We start from the raw sequence: 22132 nt of genomic DNA, 5'->3' as shown, positions 1-22132 counted from the left end.
GGTAAACCAGCAGACTGAGAATGAAAATAAAGTCAAGATTCATTGGTGTATGTGTGTGAATACGTGAATGTATTAAAGGGAAGGTGATGAAGAATACTGAGTTTAATAGCAAGCTGTCTTTCACAGAAAATTTTCCATGTTTCTCTTTTGAAGTATAGATTGACCATGAATACGCTAATTAATTTATTCAATTGCCATACATTGTAAACTAGCATCAAAATGTCACACTGTATACCATAAATATATACAATTGTTGTTTATCATTTAAAAAAATTAAAAGAGCTCCGTTCTCTTTGGTACTCCTGATTTATACAATGCAGTGTCAAAAAACCTATTTTTATTTGTTTGCTTTTTAGTGATAGTAGGGTTGAACTCAGGGCTTTGCAGTTGCTTAGCAGGTACTCTGCCACTTGAGCCACACTCTCAACCCTTTTTGCTTTAATTGTTTTACAAATAGTGTCCAGGCTGGCCTGGACCACAAAACTATTTGTCATCTGGGATGACAGACATGTGCCAATACACATAACTTTTTATTGGTTAAGATGGGGTCTCATGAACTTATTGTCCAGATTGGCCTCAAGCTGTGATCCTCCCAGCTCAGACTCCTAAATAGCTAGGATTATAGGCTCCATGATCACTTAATGTAAAAAATTGTATTCATCTTCCAGTAGCCCAATGAAGACAAAAACTAAAATCTGAACATTTCTTAGTACCCATGTACTGAGAATTATTTAGGAAAAAGTAAAAAGCTCGAAGCTTGAGGGGCTTTATTTTATTTTTGTTTGAATGTTTGCTATGATGTAGAAAATCAAAGAACAATAAAGCTAAATAAAGATGAAAGGGTTAAAAATTATTCCAACATATGTTGGTCAAGTGTCCTTATATTCAGGGCCAACTTTAACTTTTTAAAGTGAGCAATTTTAGGAGAGTTTAAGAGCAAAAAATGATATTCCCCCCCTTTACAAAGTCTCTAAGCTGTAAAATTGAACATTTCTATGAAAATCACATTTTTCAGCATAGTGATGCAGTTGTGAAGGACAGGGCAATTGAGTGCACTGGGAGAAGTTAATGTGTTCTCCTGACACTGCACTCAGAGGCCAAGTACATCAAACTCTTCTTCCCAATATTTAGCACCTTCTTTCTATTTCCCTAAGGAAATTCTCCACACCAAGGAGGTTTTAGACTGCACAAGAGACTACACATTTCCTAACAGGACATGGAGTGCATTTTTGTAAGGGATGCATTTGTTCTATCCCTGTCCACCATTTTTTAACTACTTTATTGAAGAATGATTAATAAATAAAAAGCTGTACATATTTAATATGTAATTCTCCATGAATAAGGGATAAGTATATATCTATGAAATCATCACCACTATCAAGGCCAAAGTCCCTTTTTATCCTTTATTATTATTGTTATTTGTGTTATTTATGTATATAGTAAGAACAGAGAGCATAATATCTACTTTCTTGACAAATTTAAAGGAATTATGCCACATGGTAAATCTTCAAAACGTATTTACCATGTGTAACTAAAACTTGTTTTCATTGACTATACCTCTTTACTTCTCTTAATTCTTGGCAACCACCCTTCCACTCTGCTACTATGAACTTAACTTTTTTTGGTTCCACATGTAAGTAAGATTTTGCAGTATCTGTCTTTGTGTTTCTTGTTTATTTAACTTATCAGTTACCTTCAGGTCCATCCAAGTTGTTGAAAATGGCAGCATTTCCCTTTTTATTAAATTACTCAATAATACATCATTGTTTGTACATACCACAATTTTTAGGAATCTTACTTCTGGGTATACTCTACATACAAAGGAATCAAAATCAGGATCTCCAAGAGGGTTATATTTTACTCTCATCTTCTTTGCAGCATTAGTCACAAAAGCTAAGATGTAGAAACAATCTCCACTTCTTAACCTAAAACAAAGTCTCTCTCAAAAGAAGTTAATAGCTCTAAATACATGAGAGAACAGTAGCATCTAACTACCAAGTACATTTTCAAAAAGCTTTCTGAATCAATTCATTAAACCTAATCCAGACTTCCTAATCTAGGAATTATATTCACCTTCTTCATTTTTATATCTGTACCAGAAGCAGAGTGGCCATCCTCTTCCTTTCTTTCATTTTCACTTCATTTAGGACCAAATATTTTAGTGCTCCAACTCAGGGTAGAAAACATTTATTATGTAACTACTGAACAAAAATCCCATATAAAGAAATAGGACACAAAATCTGCTTTAAGTCACAAAATCTTTAGGAAGACCTCTTCTATTAATATCTATAAGTATATATCAACTACAACATTTGCTTACTCCTGTGATACATTTTCATGATAATAGTTTAATAAAAGTGGATTGTTTTTCCAACTAAAGAATATATTTTAAAAAGTTCAGTTCAAAGTATGATACCTTTCATTTTAAGTTCCAAAAAAGTCAAGCAAATAAGGCAGGATTTTTTAAAAGCTTTTATTGTATTCTGTCTGATCAAATACCGAACGAGGTTTTAACATTTTTTTTTTAAATCTATATTTTAACCATTTTGATTAAGAAAACTAAAGTGGTATCTGTCTTTTCTTTTTAGAGCTTGTAAATTCAAATATACAACAAATGCCAGTTAAAGCTTGCTTGTGTATTCTTCATTATATCAGAAAGTCTAACCTAAAAATGATCCTTAAAAATGGGTACATATTTTTGCATAGTGACAATTCAGTGTTGTGAGAAGAGTACACATAAAATACCATGTCAAAAACTTAAAGTATAATTAAAGATACTCAATTATAATCAAATTGTAAATGTAACATTAATGAGTGAATTTTAATGCAAATTCTATATAACTATGTTTTTAAAAAAGAAATCTTCTAACAAATTGATTCAGATATGACATGTGGAAAGTAAACAATGGATAATTTAAAACATGATTTTACTGGCAAACCACTTCATGTGAAGAGAGCAGAACCCTACAGAGATACTTTTTAGAGGAACTTGCATTCCTGGCAGAAACCTCTAACCTCAGCTCAGGAAACTGGTGAATTAGGAAGCATTTTATCTTCAATAAACTGAGTTCGTTTGTGCTTGCAACTGAAGGACACTAATGGAGATGGTTAAAACCTGGACGGTAGATATTTCCAAGCAGTTAGAAATGTATGGCAGATGGCTTGCTGTAGTCTAATACTCATTTTCTCCTTAATTTATTCTAAGAGAGTTGTAGCCAAGCACATGGCCATTACATTAAAAACATTTTCTACCATACTTTGTTGCCAGTTATGGCCATGTGACAATATTCTGGCCAATAAGATGATGGGAACTGAAGTGAGGCAGTGCCAGTTCTTGATAGAAAACAATTGGTTGTATGCTTTTCTGTTTCCTTTTCCTATCTGCTGCTAACAAATAGTGAGAACAGAAGAGTTTCCATATGTAAAATATTCATTATAAGAATGGCAGCACAGTAGTGTGAGGTGGCATATTCTATAATCCCAGCACTGGTGAGGTTGAGGCAGGAAGATCAAAAGATCAAGGCCAACCTGGGCCAGCATGTAACAGTGAGTTAAAGGCCAGCTTAAGCTAAATAGGAAGACTGTCTGGAAAAAAACTCAAGGACTTTGGATGTACCTCAGTGGTAGAATGCTTATATAGCTTCTGCAAGGGCCTTGGTTCATTCTTAGTGCTGCTAAAAGAAATAGATAAATAAATTAAATTAAAATCATGGCACAGGACTGGTGATATAACTCAGAGACAGAGCAGTTGCCTAGCATGTGAGATACTATAAGCTCATCCCTTAGCACCATAAAACACAACAAACAAACAAAACACCCAAGGATGGCAGCACTGTCTTCAGCTCTTGCCTTCTGGATTGATTTTTCCATGATAGAGAAATGAACTTCTATGCTGTTTAAGATGCTGAATTCCCGACTTCTTTTCCTTTCTTTTACTTCCTCAGAACTTTAACCAGTACCCCAACTAATATTTATACATTGTTTTCTTTGACTTTTTTAGTTAATATTGTAACACAGATTTTCAAATGTGCTAATAAGACAATACAATGTTTTCAATGAAGACTGAAAAATAAATACATTGGCGTATATATACATGTATTGTGCTATATCGTGTATTGAATTCAGTCAGAAAAGTCTATTTGCAAGTAAGAAAGCAGCGGGGACAAAAACAAAAAGAAAAATCAAGAAGTAATTAGTCTACTTGGGAGCCAGAGATTCTGAGGGTCATGGACTTAGTCTAGCCTCTGGAAAAACATCATGAAACCCCTTTCTCAACCAACAAGCTAGACATGGTGGTGTATACCACTAATTACAGTTTTTCAGAAGCCATATGTAGGGGGATTCAGGTCAGATGCTAGTCCTGATCAAAAACAAGGTACCCTATCTGAAAAATAACTAAAGCAAAAAAGGCTGAGTCATGGCTCAAGTGGTAAGGGCCCCTGTCTAGCAAGGTGAGGCCATGAGTTCAAAAACCCAGTACTGACAAAGAAGTTATCAGGAGGAGACTGAAATTCTGCTAATGAAATCTACAACATTATCAAAAGCAGTTACCTGTTTTGAGATGTAACTTAGGTCATGAAAACTCTGTAGGGAGCACATATGAATTTACACTAGTTCCCAATGCTCATCTTTGCTTGTGATTAATTAGGGCTCCATAGGGACAGGAACCAGAGAAAATATTTTCACCTACTGTGACCATCGTTAAAATTTGAGGTCACAGTTTTGTGGAGCATTTGCTTGAGGCAGAAGCAGATGGGCTCAGAAACCTAACTGAACCAGCGAATATCTCTGGCCCCTGAAAGGTCAAGCTTATTTAGACAATTGTTTGTCACATCTCTTGTCAAAATTTCTATGAGAAGTCAAGAAAGACAACTGTTATACTTTCTGTAAAATAAACATGTGGCTGGTTGAAATAGTAGAAAAAAAGAAAATAAGCAAACCTTTCTCTGTTTTATTTTGTATGATAGATGCTATGATAGTCCCCATTGGTTCCTTTCAAGATTTGTAACTATGCACATTTACACATAAGGTTGTGAATATCAGATATGATGAATATTGCATTATGCTTGATCCTAATCAAATGCATAACAAAACAGACATTCTCTGGGTAATCGTGGAGGCAGTGTTAAACAATGCCAAATGTCTGATGTGGCCATAATGAAGACTACATTTCTCTTGCTGCTTTCTGATATCCTTCTGATTTTGACTCATATCTATGGGCTCAAGGCCCACAAAAGCAGTTTTTGACTCAACTTATTCATAGTCATTGATCCAGTAATTCCACATAAAGGAAGTCAGATCTTAAGGGCCAACCTATATTTTCCTCTTATATTAATAAAAATATTTCAGAGAACCCAAAGAGTACTTCTGAATTAATTCAATTCTATAAAGAAGTATGCTTCCCACAAAATTTAAAATATGGACACTTGGCATCTGTGATGAATAAACAATCTTTTCTTTAATATCTATATTCTTGATATACTCATGTAATTTTAGATTTTAGAGTGGGTGAGAAATTTATGTTTAAGAAGGAGAATGATTGAGAAACAGAGTCCTTGGGGCAAAAGATAAATTTCTCACAATTACTTTCACCTTCTGAAGCCCCATTCATCCTTCAAAAGTCAGCTAACTTCTTGTCAAGGTCCTGAAACTTTTCAGTCACACATCTAAGAACTTTTCTCCTTTCTGTGAATTTATATAACATTTATGGTTTCCAGACATCAAGGTTTGTACAGCATCATAGCTATTTGTGTGCACTTTTCCCTCTCCTAGTATATTTAAATATCTTCATAGTAGATTCCATTTTCACTTTTCTTTACATTTAATATGCTCTTTTCTCCACTAGATCTCATAACGACTGCTAATTGTCCATTAACAATAAACCTCCTTTCTCCTTCTTCCATAGTAATAGCTAGAAGGTCATAGCTCTACATGTGGTCATGACCCCATGCGCTCTTCAAGTTAGTTTTGTTCATGGGATGAAACTATCACCAGAGGTATATGGTATGGTAATTTAAAGATGACGTTTCTGGGACTAGAGTATAGCTCATATTGTAGCACAGCACTAACCTAGCAAGTCCAAAGCCTTAAGTTTGAGCTACACAAATGTAAAAAAGAAAATGATGAATAAGGCTGAATAGATAAATAAGGATATCTATTCTGGTTCTGAACTTCATATCATTCCCCTTCTGTGATATTGGATTTGCCAAAGAAGACAGTTACTTTATAGGTTACATATTGAAGGCAGTAAAATCTTCATCAGCTTAGAGTCCTGGAGAAGAGTCAAAGACATTCTGAAACCTTCACAAAAACAAAATCAACTTCAGTATCTTTCCAAATTTGATAATTTGGGGCTAGTTTTATTACAGTAGTTTTGCCTACCCTATAATAATCAATGGGAAAAATAAGTATTGATTGGATGAATAGATGTTTGTATGGATAAATTCATAAATTAAAGGTTTGGTCCTAAATACGGGGACTATGTGTAAAGAAGTTTGAAATAAGTGTTATTATGATATTAGTTTCCCAGAAGACTAAAAAGAAGAGATCTCATGGAATTAGGACCAATTAAAGACTATAAAGTACATTTCTTAAACAGAAGGAAATTCTACAAATGACTATTTTGTTCAAATGGAGCAAACTAATGAATGCTTTATGATTTCCTTATTCTATATGTGACAAAGGATATATCCTGAAATTTTTCACATATTTAGGTAAAGTGATTGATATTTTACCAAAAGTGGATGACTGAAGTTTAATGCTGACAATAGTTATATGATCTTGTTAAATAAATAATGGATCATTATGGAAAATACACATATAGGATGTCAGAATAGGGTGTTAAAGAGAAAAAATAATGTGCTAGGGTTATGAATGTTTCTAAGTTTTGTTTAAACTATGAACCAGAGTCTATTTTAGGTAGGCAAAGAGATGAAAGGGATAATCTAAAAAGTCTATGAAAATGAAAAGATGGAGCTAATACTCTATAAGAAAAGGTAAGTGTGGGTAGCAGAAGACAAAGGATAAAAAGAAATTAAGATGGCAAGATTGACAGAGGCCAGAGTTTCCAAGATTATTAAGCTATGATCAACACTAAGTATTATGTCTTACATCATAAATGTGGAACCCATGAGAATGTAAACATACACAAAAACACATATTTCCTGAAATAATTATCACCTTAAGTATTGATATGTCCCTCTTTTTTCTATTCTTTCCATTCTGTTTCTTTAAAAATATTGCATCATTATTGACTAATGGGTTGATCTCCAAACATATAAAATATTGATTTAAGCTAGAGTATTTTAATCTTTATTGTAGATTATGGTTATTAACTGAGTATTGTAATTGAGGGCTACAGAGAAAATGTGGACAAAACAGGTTTATTTTTAATAATAATATCTCTATCTGCGTTGTCAGAATAAATGGGTTGAAGTAAAGAATAAATTCATGAAGACCTGATGACAGTCTCTAAAAAGGATAAAAACATACATGAGTGATGTATGTATTTCATTAATAATATGAAAAAGCAAAATTCTCACATGAACTGAGCTTTGGGGCCATGTTTCAAATATATCCTTAAAGGACTTCTGTGTGCCACTTGGGTGAACACAATTATCTATTTATACTGTATTTGCTAATTCATTGGCATGCTTATTCTTGTCTTCAACAAGTGTCTCCTAACTTCAAGGAACTCAAAGATTAACAGTATAAAGAAACATTGTAATATTTACTTGTAAATAGAATATGATATTAGGATAGGATATAGGCTTGCATTTGATGAGATTAGAGCACAAAGAATAAAGAATATTCCTTAGAAGCACTGGTATAGTTGACGTGGCTACCTCTTTTTTAATCTTTCCATTTGAGCCTTATACTAGAATTTAAGAAGCATGAGAAGAAGAAGGTGCAGCAAAGAAGCAAGCACCATTGATTGGGTAATTATAGAAAGAATACCAGGAAGAGTCTATTACAAATCCAAATTGATAGTTTAAGCAAATGAGAATATTGTGTAAGCACTATTTAAAATTAAGTAATTTATATACCACATATGTTATGAGATCTAGTTCTGAGAAGAAACTTGAAAAGATTCCCCTTGTCCCATAACAATGTTGCTGTCTCCTAAGAAATAGCCTTCAAGGTTTTAACCTAGACCGTGACTCATATCTTGAAGGCCAGTTTTGCTTCGTTTGTTTGTTTTTTCCATTTATTTTCCCTGTTTGCTGCTTCCCTGCATCATTCTCACTTCCAACCTTTTGACTTCAATTCCATTTTCAACTTTATTTGTACTCTGTGGACCTGCTGATGGATTTTTATCCTCAGATTTTAGCTGTAGATGGCTCTCAAGCACTTTCTCTTTCTAACTCCCAAATTAATCACCCTACTCTCCCATGCAATCATACTTGCAATGATGCTTTGACATGACCTCCCTCGAGGGGAGAAAGACTAAAGAAGCAGGGTCTTGTGTAAAACACATTACCTCACTAGAGCAGAGTCAAAACCTCAGGTGCACTCACAGTGATTCTCACAGAGGTGAGAGGGATTATGGTTGAAGAATTTTGGGGGGATGAACTGAAAATGAGGAAAGAAAACCACTGAATTTAAGAATCAGGTAATTGCACCCCAACAACAACGTTAAGTAGGGAATTGAACAATTCTTATCATTCTAGGATCTCTAATTTCTAAAACTCTGCTTTTCTCATTCAGTCAGCTATCCTGTTACACTAGTTGTTCATCCTCAGCTCAACGTCACTCTGGTCCAGTTCAGCCCGGTTATTGACTCATTGCAGCATTGACTCATGTTTTCTTGTTTTGACCTTTGAGACGATGCTCTCTGCCTCCTTTCCAACCAGAAGATGTGGGTCCAGATCAGCTTTCACACGAAAGAAACTACAACCTTTCAAACCATAATTTTGTCCTCCTTTCTAAGAATAACTGTAGTACCCTATGACACAGTATTTAATCCACAAATTGTATTAATTTTCACCATTTTTACAATAATCTAGAATACATATACATATATGTGTGCTTATGTGTATGCATATTGATCAGATGCACATATGTAAATCCTATCTATTTTATATGTAAGTAGGTGTATACATGTATTTCAATCATTCACGTAATCCATAGGTATGAAAGATCAGTACTTTTATAATTGAGCAATATGTTTTTAAAATTCAAATGAGTTGTGGGTTATCTAAAACATATTTTATTTTAGAGCTAAATACTTAAAATTCTTATTTTCTCCTAGAGTTCAAGACACTACTAAATATATAAAATCTCAAAATGTAACTTACATATAATAGTCCTAAAATTTAAAGAAGGTTTAATTTTCTTTTCCATTTGGCTTAGACATACATGGCTTAGATTCTTTGCCATTAAGATATGGAATATAAACTATTTACTTGAGAATGTGAGTGATAACCTTTGAAAAAAGAGTAGTAGCTCTGGCATAGTGATATGTAGTGAATGTTCACTACTTTGTAGTAGTGAATGTGAGTGATAACCCTTGAAAACAGAGTAGCCTGTCCATCTTCCTTGCCATATAGCTGCCATGCATTTGGCGTTAGCACCTTTTGTATTGTTGTTTTTCTTTTATTTCGGTGTCTCACTTCCCTCACTGTCATTGCTTTACAGATTGTTGATTCACTTCTTTGAAAATCACTTAACACTGCTCTTTTCATTATCAATATTATTGTTACATACAATGTTGTTACTTGACTTGCTCTCATGGAGATTTCAAATTCTGAAATCATTTCATACAAGTTTCTATCTGCTTATTCCATTTGCCAGAATAATCCATATGCCTCCTCTTCTGAAAATTCCCACTAGGAATGTTGGAAACCTTACAAACTTTGATTGAGCTGCCCCAGGTCAAATTGAACATCTGGGAAAGAACTTCCATATCAGCTGCACTTGTGCATTCTTAAATACCCTAGTGGCCAAGTTCTAGGAGGAGGATTGGTTTGGAGTTAAATTTTGCTCAAAATGTATGGATATATTTAAACATTTCATTATACTGTCCAATTAGACTATGTCTACACAAGCACATAATAAAGTAAAAATTTGGCAATTATCTGGTTCATTTCATGAAAGTCAAAAACCAAAGGGATGTATCTAGTGTGAAAAACAGGTTTTGGAAGACAGAATGTGAGAGAATCAAAATAATATGAATTTAATAATTATATTGTTTTTATGTATAAAAATGGATACTGAAATTATGTTTCTTTCTCAGAAAATAATATCAGTGAGGCTCAGTAATTCTACCTTAATGGTGTATTATTAAATAAATGAAATGCAGTTTATAAATTCTGCTCTTATCAGTCAGGTTCTTTTTGATTATCCTGAACATACAAATCTAGTCTGAAGATAAAAATATTAATCTGAAATCTAGACTCATCTTTGTCCAAATCTTACACAAGTAAATGTGTTAGGCAACACTGCTCCACTGAAATTGTCATGGTCGAATTCATCAATCATTAGCAGAAAGAAAGGAAGAAACAAAGAGAAAAGGAAAGAATAAGAAAGGAAAAAAAGGAGGAAAGGGAGAGATGGAGGGACAGAAAGAAGGGAGTAAAGGAAAACAAAATGAAAAGACAAAAGGAGGTAATAAAACAGTGTCCAAGGTTTCCTCTTTGGCACTGTCTAAAGATGTCTGCAAAAGACACTCATTCAGCATTCTTTTCCAATCTTGTATCTCCACCTTATTTGGCTAAGTTTTAATTAAATTTTCTTTCCTTTCTTTATGCTTAGCATTCAATGTACAGGCTGCTAGGAAAGAAAACCATAAAATAAGGAATACTGTGGATACTGAGAGGGTTGAGCTAATTATACATCCTATCTCTAGGGCTTCCTATCATTTCTCTGAGTTTAAGAGGGAGAGATGAGTGAACAATATAGATATTCACAATCAATGACTTAATAGTTAAATATGACATACTTCTTCTTGGCTTTCCATTTAGATATTCTTTTTTCTGAAGTAATGTGAAGTAATGTGAATGTGGAAATATACCGAACTTGTCCTAAATTAGCAATGCAATTGTAAATCTGTCTGCTGCATAGTCATTGCTTGTGTGTCGAAAAGGATTGATTTATGAAGAACCAAGTACAATGCAATCTTCACAACTCAAGGGAAGAGGGATATGATTATCATTTTCAGACATTTGAAAGGATTAAAGACTTGTGATGGGTGAATCTCAGAAGGCCAGTGTTGGATGCTTTCGCAGAAAACATTGGAATCACATCTCAGAGTGCAGAAATTGGTGGAAATCTATTGAGGACGTGCTTATGACATTTTCTTGACTGTTTGCTTCCAGCCAGCCTGGAAGCTTCTGCCTTAAGGTCTTGGCACTGAAGCATTAATATAATTCCTCCTGGGGAGAAGAAGAGGGGCATGATAATTATAAGTGTAGGTGGCCTGCAGCAAAATTGTAGAATGGGGGAATTTTTCTTTGGCAATTTTCCACCAGCATTCCCCAGCTATTCTAAAATCCACCAAGTTTTTAGCTTATAAAGGGGCTTGTGATTAATATACCTTCCAACTTAATTTGCATTTTAATAGGAGACTCTTGGGAGATATCAGGTAACAGAAGACTCAAGTAAAGTTCAACTGGTATATAGTACTAGGAAGCAGTAAGTATCAGATGTTTTTTCAGGGTAAACTTTTCTAATGCTCTCTTTTAATTTTCTGTTCTTTCTTTTTGTTTTCCATATTGGTCTCTACCACAATGCCTCCCTACATCTCAGCCATACTGAATACTCTCAGCATGCCCAAACTGACTTAATATCTTCTTATTAACCTTTTCTGGTGTTCATTCCTTCTCCTATAATGCTTTTCCTTGTGCTTTTCTGTGAAGAAGATCATACATCCTCTTGAAGGCATGCTGGGCCCTCCAAACCAAAGGAAGGGCCATTGTATCTGCATCCACAGACATCTCTTAACTCTTGCATCACTCACAGAATGAGTATAAACCTGAATTTTAATTACCTGTTAAGTTCTTTTTATTTGCTCTTCATGCTCACTGACAGTAGCAAGTACCTAGTATTTGACATAAGGTAACTTATTGGGTCTTTGTTAATACTAAAAAATAAACCTGTCCACCCTGCCTACTCAAGGCACCTCAAACTTGAAAATTGTGATTTAAGGCAAATGTACATGTATGCTTGTGCCGAAATATCTCTACATACCTCCTAAATAATAAATGTTTCAAGCAATGAAGACAGAAGGAAAAATTTGACTGAGGTGGGATTAAAGCACAGAGAAGGAGAAATAAGAGTTTTGGATAATTTTTGTTTTAAAAAAGTCTTAACTCATGAAAATTGGGCAAACTATGAAATAATATTCCTATTAAAGTAGTGAGTACTCCTCTTTTATTAATACAGACTCAATTTCCGGGACACTGAAGAATATCATGCAAAGAAAACCTGAGGTAAGAAACCCACTAGGGCTTTTCAACGTCCAGTAGGGTGTTGGGAGCCCTGAATTCTTTTCCCATCTCTTAAAAATATTTACTCTTCCTCCTTTGCTTTCTTTACCTATGGATAGTCAAACACTAATATCTTCATCCTCATGCCATATGATCATAAAATTTTTATTGTAGCATTTGAATTTCCCAACATTTCTTTTTTTTTTTGAAAATATTTTTTATTTTATTATTCATATGTGCATACAACGCTTGGGTGATTTCTCCCCCCTGCCCCTACCCACTCCCTTACCACCCACTCCGCCCCCTCACTCTCCCCCCCACCCCCTCAAAACCCAGCAGAAACTATTTTGCCCTTATTTCTAATTTTGTTGTAGAGAGAGTATAAGCCATAATAGGAAGGAACAAGGGTTTTTGCTGGTTGAGATAAGGAAAGCTATACAGGGAGTTGACTCACATTAATTTCCTGTGCGTGTGTGTTACCTTCTAGGTTAATTCTTTTTGATCTCACCTTTTCTCTAGTTCCTAGTCCCCTTTTCGTATTGGCCTCAGTTGCTTTTAAGGTATCTGCTTTAGTTTCTCTGTGTTAAGGGCAACAAATGCCAGCTAATTTTTTAGGTGTCTTACCTAAAAATTTCTTAAAGTTCTATTGTGTTATAAATAATAAAAAGGCATTTCAAATGATATTTAATAAATCCAAGAATGCTTTTTTTTAAAGGAGGTTGTGATTTGTTATTAAAAAATGAACTTCTCCTAAGAGAACAGTTATCCTAACATAAACTCTAAATAGTTTGTCTTTTGGCACTTAATATATCTGAGACCAATTTTCTCATTAGCAACATAAAGATAATAATGCCCATTTCTCAGAGTTATTTTAAGGGTTAGAGAAAATTATATTGCACGCTCAGCATTTGTAAACATACGTTAGTGTTCTTGTGCTAGTGGTTGTTTTATACTTCATTATGATTTATAAATGTTACTAATATATAAATATATATATATATTAATAAAGACAGTCTTCCTTTCTTATCATGTAGCTTCATTTATTCAACGTAGATTAGTTTAGAGGATTTTGAGGGACAAAAAAGCATTCATTCACCTTATTTGTATATAGACCTAATTTTTCTTTCCTCACTACAAAGTGAAGAGGCAATAGAAAAACTATAATTAAAAAAAAAATCTAGTTACTCTCAGACTCCCTTTCTGAGATAATCTGCTATTAACCTATTGAAAGTATGTTCCTTCACTAGAAAATTTTACTATAAAAATGCAATAATTTTGAAATAGAAAAGAGTATGAAATAGTGTGGGGGATAAAAACAAATAATAAAAAGAAAAATCTTAAAATCCAAAGGTTAAATATACTAAACTTGTGAGACACTGTTTAAAACTTTACTGTGTGAGACTTTCTACTTTAAATTCTTATAATTAGAGCTATAGAAAAATTGAAAACAAATTAAGCAGTCAATTTAAGACCTATCGCCAAGGAAAGAAAAATAAAGATAGTATAAAATAGGCAATTAAAATAAAGAAAAAACTAATAATATAGAAAATAAAAATAGGAACTAATTTTAAGAAAGCAAAAATTTGATTCTTGTGCAACTAACAATATAAACAAACCTATACTAATGAAAAAAATCAAAAATAGACAAAGTAAAATAGCACAGAATTAAAAATGGAGCAAAGATTTAAAAGGTAGTAAGATAATTAGTAAGATAATAGTATAATTATATAACACAAAACTGGAAAACAAGCAAATAGAAAAAAATGTTGAAAATATGCTTTATTTTAATAGAATCAAGAAGAAATAAAAACCCCAAGTAGTCTTATGTAGATTAAATAAATTCAACTATTAGTTTAAAATTTTTTCCGACATAAAACATTAGCTCCAGACACACTGAAAGAAGAAATCAAACTTTCTAAAAACACATCATTTCAATATGTTGAGAATATTTTCATATATTTCAACATTATTTTATTAATCTTTTAAAAAGCTTCGCACAGGAAAGACACTCTTAATCTGATAAAATATATTTACTTTTAAAAAGCAAATACTTTCTTAATGAGAAAATATTAGAAGCAAGTCCATTTACACTGCTCTTATTCCTTTTTCTTGAGGGGCTTCACTGCTGAAGTTCATCCTATTTCTGTTGTTTTTGGGTTTGTTTGTTCTCCTCAGTACATGTTTTTCATCCTTTCCATAACTTTATTATTTGCTGGTGTCCACATTTCTTGAATGACATCTCTTCATAGTGTTATTGGAGTCCCTTCAATAAGTTTGTCATTTACATTTATCCAAAAGTTGGGGATAGCTAGAACATGAATCCCTTTGCTTATGACAATTAACCAATTTTGCCTTTACCTTAATTTAAAATCTAGTCTTACATTTTCCCCCCTCAATCTACACACAAGTCTTCCTTAAATCGAACTACTAGTTTGCTAAATGCACTGCTTAGACACTCTCAATTTTGTTTTCAACATTTCATCCCAGTATATATATCTACAAAATCGTTAATGAAAAAAAGCTCTCTTGCTTCTGTCATTGTTTTTATTAGCTGTTAATATTCATTAATTTAATATTATTTTCATAAATTATGTATGATTTGAATAGACACACTCACATGCATACCCACACCTGATGTTAGTTTCATAGATTGTATTGATTGAATATAGCAAAATTGGAGCCATATTTCTTAGTTTTCCCTTTCTGTGAAAAATTCAAAAATTGGGAGATCTTCAGCCAATACTTTGCAAATTATAAGATAAAAAAGAAAGCTGAATTGTTAAGTTTGAAAGGTTAACGTTGGAATCCAGGAACTGATGTAGTTCACACGTGCTATTTTTACCGATGGGTAGACACATCTTGCTTGTGTGGGTAGGGAAATAGTTGGGTCTATAGCTTCTTTTGCTTTTGCTGGTTCCAGGTTTATGTTTAGCTCCATGATGCAGAGAAGCAAATTTTCTGTAAGCTTCTCCATGTATTTGAAGTTTAAAGCTTGGAAGTTAAACATGGGTCCAATCCATTTTGTGACCCACATTCATCTTCAAGTCTCCAGTTTGTCCCTTGTCTTTCTTCTTTTCACTGTTTTGTGTGAGTGAATGGTGTGTGTGTGTGTGTGTGTGTGTGTGTGTGTGTCTGTGTGTCTGTGTCTGTGTCTGTGTATACTACTGAGGATCAAATGAGGTCCCTCCACATGCCATGCAAGCACTCTGTCACTGTACTACATGGATAGCACCTCACCCACTGCTTCACTATTTATCACCCCTTCTTAGCCTAGCCACTTGCCCTGATTATTTCAGACTTATGTATAAAGAAAACAATCATGCATCAGTATTCAAAAACTCCATACTGTCAGGTCTCTGATAAATGCCTCTCTCTGCATACATGCATACACCATTCTTAGTAGTTCTATTTTTTCTTATCAAACCCTGGCTTAAATAGGTGAGGAATATGTAGAATTCAAATATAAATCCACAAGGAGAATAAAACCTCCTCCCATAATTCTAGCAAATACCCTGGTGCTAAGGCTCCTCTTATGCTATGTCCACAAAAAAAAAACTCCTACCTTCATTTTTTTATCATTTCTCTTGGCCCAAAAATAAATGCCTACTCCCTCATTAGTTCCCAGGTGGTTCTATTATAATGGATAGATGACTCATATTCAAGTAAGTTTTAATTTTTCTCAGAAAGAAAATGGGGATGATAATACATGTCTTTCCACGCAAAATTTTTGTGAGGGCAACCATTTATTTGTAAAGGAATTATATAACTTGAAATAATATGAAAATTCAAAGATTTATATATTTCCTAGTTGGTAAGTTAATAGTTTCCTGGCTCTTTAATCCTGAAGCTGTCTCTAATAAGATTAAAATATTTCTCAAGTCTGAGATTTGTTGAACTTGGAAGAAAAGGTTTTGTCGAGTATACATGGTTATTGATTATATAATCATATTTACATATAGAATCTAGTTTACTTAAAATTGGATTCCTATTGCTAGGGTCCAGTAGTGGGAAGGCCAAAATGATTCCCAGAAATACATGTACAACCACTTATATAAATAGTGGCAAATTTGGTGTATCTTGGGCCTTCCTAGTGGCACTTTGCCTGCCTCCAGATTAATCTCATTTGATTGTAATTTCATCTGAGAAACCCTTGACACAGGGGTAGAAAAACTAATCAGTGCTGGGAAAGTGGATACAGTCACATCCCTTTATTTACTTATTTAATGCCGTTCCTCTTCCATTTGTTTTCACCTTAGCTAGGACTTACAAAAACTAGCCTGCCAATAATTTAATATTTGCAGCTAATTTATTTTATACTGAATGATCTTAAAATACTAGCTCTAAAGTTACATCTGAATTTTAATAGTCATCTTCAATGGTTGCACACATAATCCAGAGTAATTAGGATAAAAGTTGAATCTAGCGTGCACTCTTTGATTTGTGAACTATGTATCATTGGTAAAAATTCTCCTTGCAAATTTCTAATCTCTGAATATTTGTTTTACTTTTGTTATACATTTAAGAGTGATTTCCTAGGTGTCATTTCCAGGAATGAGAATGTGCCTGAATTTCCTTAATATACATAATATTATTTTAATTAAGAAGCTAACAAGAAATGTTCAGAAATCAAATAAATCCCACTTCATTAATTTTCTTATTTAGTATTTACAGTGCATCTATAATGTACCTGGGATAGTGCCTTGTGTTCAGGATCAAGGCAAAGATGACAGGATCATTTTCTTAAAACTCTCATATTCAGAGAGGAGACACATGCAAGTAAAACATTACAATACTATGTTACACATTGTGTTGCAATAAAGATGAGCCTAGGATGTTACCAAATTGCTCTGTGTGTGTGTGTGTGTGTGTGTGTGTGTGTGTGTGTGTGAAAAGTTTTCAAGAGAAAGTAGCTGTCATGAAGTAATAAAATATAAACAGAATTTGCTGTCCTTCCCTAAACTTCCCTCTTTCCTTATCCTGGACCAGAGGGACTATGAATCCAGACACTGGGTAACAGATAAGGAAATTTCTTCATGCTGTATATCTCATCTTCTACTTTGTCTCTGCCAAGAAAGATGGAAAATAAGGGGGTCTTCAACTTGGTGGGAAGTAAGTGACTGTTGAGATTGGAAAATTATTACAGTGGAGGATTGAGCACTAGAAAGAATGAAAGCTACAGAATTAAGAATTAGGGCTGCCCCCCAAAAGACTGTTTCAACTTTACAATTATCTGTAAAGCTTTTTTTGTTTAGGTCATGACTCATAATGTACCAGAATTTGGTAAATATTCTTTGGGTCTTAGTATTTTAGGTACAACACAGTAACTGAAATAGGCAATGTCAAAAGTAAGAGCACCATAGTCTCTGATCTACAACCCCATCCTTACAGTTTTTACTGCGAGCTTCAGTTTCCTAATCACTACAAAGAATAGAGCAATTTCTGACTGCCTTGCAGAATTTCTCTAACAGTCACTTGAATGTATGTTAAATAAAAGTTCTTGCTGTTACATTATTTTATTATTAAAGTACTAAAATTCTGAGAATGAGTTAACTTCTGATTTAGCCTGCAAGATCAGTCACTTTCCAGATGAAGCACTTTAATCAAATTGACTCCTTTTGCTGGAGGGCAAGAGTAAATGTTCTTTAATTAACAACAATTAATGACTCCTATAGGATCTGCTCTCTAGCTTTAAGGTGTTACATCGCAATACTGTACTAAGACCCTTAAAAAATATGAGTAAATAAGCAAATAAATTGTATAATTATAAGTATACCATTAAAGTCCTGGTTTTAATAACATTGGTCATTCTTATTTTTAATATTATTTTGGTGTTTAGTACATATCACTTCATATTTTGTGTTTAATTCCACTAGACTTTAAGCTCTTTGAGGAAATTACCTGCATGATTTTACATTGAGTTCTTATCATACACATAGTTGGTATCCAATTAATTTTTATAGATGTTATTTTCTGAAAATAAGCAGGAGTTCATGGAAATTAGCAACCATTGGTAAATAAAATAATACTCAAATAAGTACAAATTAATGAGTATGTATTGCTTAGAAAAATGCATTTTCCTTGAGTCTAAACTATGTAAAACTTCTGCAATTCTGCTGATAGATTTATGAAAACATCTTGAAGGAAGCTGATCAGGGGCATCTGTTAACTGGCACTGACATCTAATGTGCAAGGTAGCTGTCAAGCAGTTCCAGTCTCTTCTACTTTTCTTTTCAGATTTAATTAGCACTGTGAGCCACTCCAATATTTTCATGAACTAAAGGCTAGCTCCCCAGAGGAAACATGGGTTACCACCCACCACAGGTTACCTTCCTTTGGTCTATTTCCTTTGGTGTCACTTGCATGACTGGCAAAATTTCTTCTTGGATTTCAAATGAAGACAATGTTTTGAAAGTCAAATAAAAAACAGTGTATATTCCAAAAAAACCAACCCTGAATTCTTTAGCATTAGCAATAGCAAAATGGACTGGCAAAGCAACTTTGTGGCCCCAGGTTTAAAAAGGACAAAGTGATTGTTTTGTTCAGGCTTACCAGAAGAGAATATAGACATCAAATTAACTTTTATGATGGATTTGAAACCATAAAGAGTATTTGCAAGTATAAAGTGTTATATTTACAGAGAAAAAAATTTAACAAATGTAATCACATTAATATTGTCATATGTGCTTGTATGCATGTAAAATCAATATGTATGCCATTGCATATTTATTCCATGTCTTCATTCTTTGATTAGAAGTCACAAAATATTAGTATCATTGGCTATTCATAAACATAAGAATATAAGCCAATCTGGTATTCTGTCTTAAACAGGGCAAAGATGCCAAGGGTAAAGAAATATATTCTCTCTAAATCTAGGAACATACTTAGTTGCCATTATTCCATTTTTATAGACCCACTGTGTGGTTAATACATTTTAGATCCCTAATTAGTGCATTTTTATTATTCATGAGCTGATCTTTCATATTATTTTAATGGTCTTCATGATGACATCTTCATACATGTATATAATCATTGGTCTTTTGATTCTACTTATACATTTCCAGTTTAAATACACAACTTTAATCACTTTACTACATTCTTTTGCAGACATTTGGACCTCTTTTATATTTGGTAATTGTAAATTTCTAAAGAGAGACTGTGATACCAGAACCCATTCACTGTAAGCTAAGTTCTTCATTTGAAGCACTTATTTAATGCTCTTAAGAAACCACCATGTACATGTTAGGTTGGTAGTACATGTTTTGGCATGCAAAAGATTAGCAGAACAGTAGCACAGGAAGAAACATCTAATAAAGAGTAAGTATAATTAACTAAAGGTTGGATGATGTGCATTCAGAAATGAATATGAAGACAAAACAGCATTGGGGTACCACATGTGTTTCAGAAGTAGGAGAACACTGAACCAAAGTAGGAAAAGTAACTTATTGACAGTTCAAAGGTAACATAACTGAGTGTCCACTGAGCTCCGTTGAATATCTGGATGATAGTCTAAAACAGTAATCTCTCAGGTTAGGAGGAAATAACTATGCTGTTATATGACACCTCTTGGGGGGATATACTTGCCTTACTGTAAATACATGATTTTGGGAGTTCCTGGAGGTATAGGCAGGAAGTTTAATCTTTTATTTTTTGGGAGGGGCAGAAAAGTTTGGACAACAAGTCTAGGGAAATCAAGCAGAATAAGATCCCTTAGGTTTTAATTTCCCAGTACTCTTTGTAACAACAGAAGAGAAAGGAAAGAAGGAATGAAGGAAGGAAAGAAAGAAGGGGAAAGAAGGAAAAAGGAAGGGGAAACTGGGGAGGGAAAGGAAGGAAGGAAAGGAGCAATCACAATATTGCTTGTTAAAGGAAACAACAGTTCCATCTGGGGTTATGGAAAGATTTATAGTTAGTCTTGAAAAATATAACTTGGACACATGATGTCATGGTAAAACAAAGATTCTTATTGTTGGCAAATAAAATAAATATTTGTTTTTTTGGTTTAAAAGAAGCATACGGAAAATTATAGGAGCAGAGACACATTTGAAGAACAACTTATGTGCTAGTATGAAGTTCAGTTCAGCCAAAGTAACTGAATCAAGTGGGAAAGTGAATGACAGTGTAATAGTTACTTTGAACTTTCTCCCCACTATGACAGAATTACCAGTTCCCTCATCTTGGCTAAATTAGATGGATTTCTTCCTAACTGTAGGCCCCTAGATCCCTTTTCTTAGAGCATTGACTGAGAGAACTTCCTCTTATCAATTCCATTTCTTCCCCTCCATAGTGTAAATCTTCTACAGAATTGTCTCTAGGATGTGGGTATTGTACCTTCAAAGTGCAAATATCAAAAGATGTACTCCCATCTCTTTTGGAGAGTAGGAACCTCACTTAAATAAGCAGTAAACAATAAGCAAACACTGTTGGCTTAATCTCATTAACCAATGTTTGCAGTGCCCTGACTTCCAATACTTTTTCGTTTGCTCACTAAACATTTAAATATACTCCTGCCTTTAAGTTTCAGTTGATGTGAACTCTATCTCTTTTCCTTACCGTAATAATCTTGATATAAAAATTATCCAGTTACTTGTAAAATCTGTTTAAATTCCAAATGGTTCAATTTTTACATTCTGTGAAATAATTAAGTAAATAATAATAACAGTAATAATAATAATGGACAGTCTGCTAATTATTTCTCCTAAAAAAATGAAAAACTAGCATACTTTTTTTTCAGGTGCTAAAGACAAATTTAAGGCCTGGGGCTTCTGGCTACTACACTGTTTCCAGGCAACCATCAATCATACCTAGCATGGACTAAGTGCTCAAGGTCATCAGTTTTGGTTTCATTTATATCATTGGGGTAAGCTTTTGGTAAATTGGTAGGTAATGGAATTGCTATATTTGATGCTGCTTAAATTCCCTTTTTTTTTAACCTACTGATCCTTGAATTGCCTTTTTAAGCTATTCTTATCTCTAAATATGCAACCATCTCTTATCCTCATCTTTTCATAGTCTTCTTTGAGGTATTTCTTTCAGTCTTAGAGATCAAGAATTCTTTTATACATCCTGTTTTTGTGGATTCAGTCTACTTCTTTATAAATGTTATAAGCTTTTGTAAAATTTAAGTGACTGTAAATGGCTTATTGTTCTATTATTTCTAGGAAAAGTACTTGCATTTTTTAACCAGGAGAGATTAGAAATAATACTCAAATGAATGGTTGTCTAATAATACCATGATAATTCGGGGGATTTGCACACATTTGGGTAGTAAGATTACCCGTCACACCCACAGTCATACCAGAGAACAGGCACTTACCTACTCAGCCTTTGCTGATGGCTAATCCTATAGGACATTTAAGTCCCATTTCAAACCTCAATCAATCACAGTGTTGAGTATCTCTTGGTCATATGCTTCTGTGGCTCACTGTTGGGATGGGTGGGCCTACTTTTTTGACTAGGCAGTTGCATATGAGGTGAGAAAAATGACCATGAATTTCACTAAATCAGGTATCAAGATTTACATCTCCATGTAGAAAAGAAGTAGAAAATGAATTTAAAGCTTTTGAAAAACAAAGATTGCATATATTGTCTTATACGTGGAATATAGATCCAAATATAAATATAAGTATTACCATATGTGTGTGTGTATACATGTTTACAATAGTGGGACTGTTAGAGAGGACTATGGGAGGAGGGAAAGAAGAAGAGAA

The sequence above is a fragment of the Castor canadensis genome, chromosome 4 (assembly GCF_047511655.1).
Source record: "Castor canadensis chromosome 4, mCasCan1.hap1v2, whole genome shotgun sequence".
In the NCBI taxonomy this organism is placed as follows: domain Eukaryota; kingdom Metazoa; phylum Chordata; class Mammalia; order Rodentia; family Castoridae; genus Castor; species Castor canadensis.
This window is presented reverse-complemented; position numbering follows the sequence as displayed.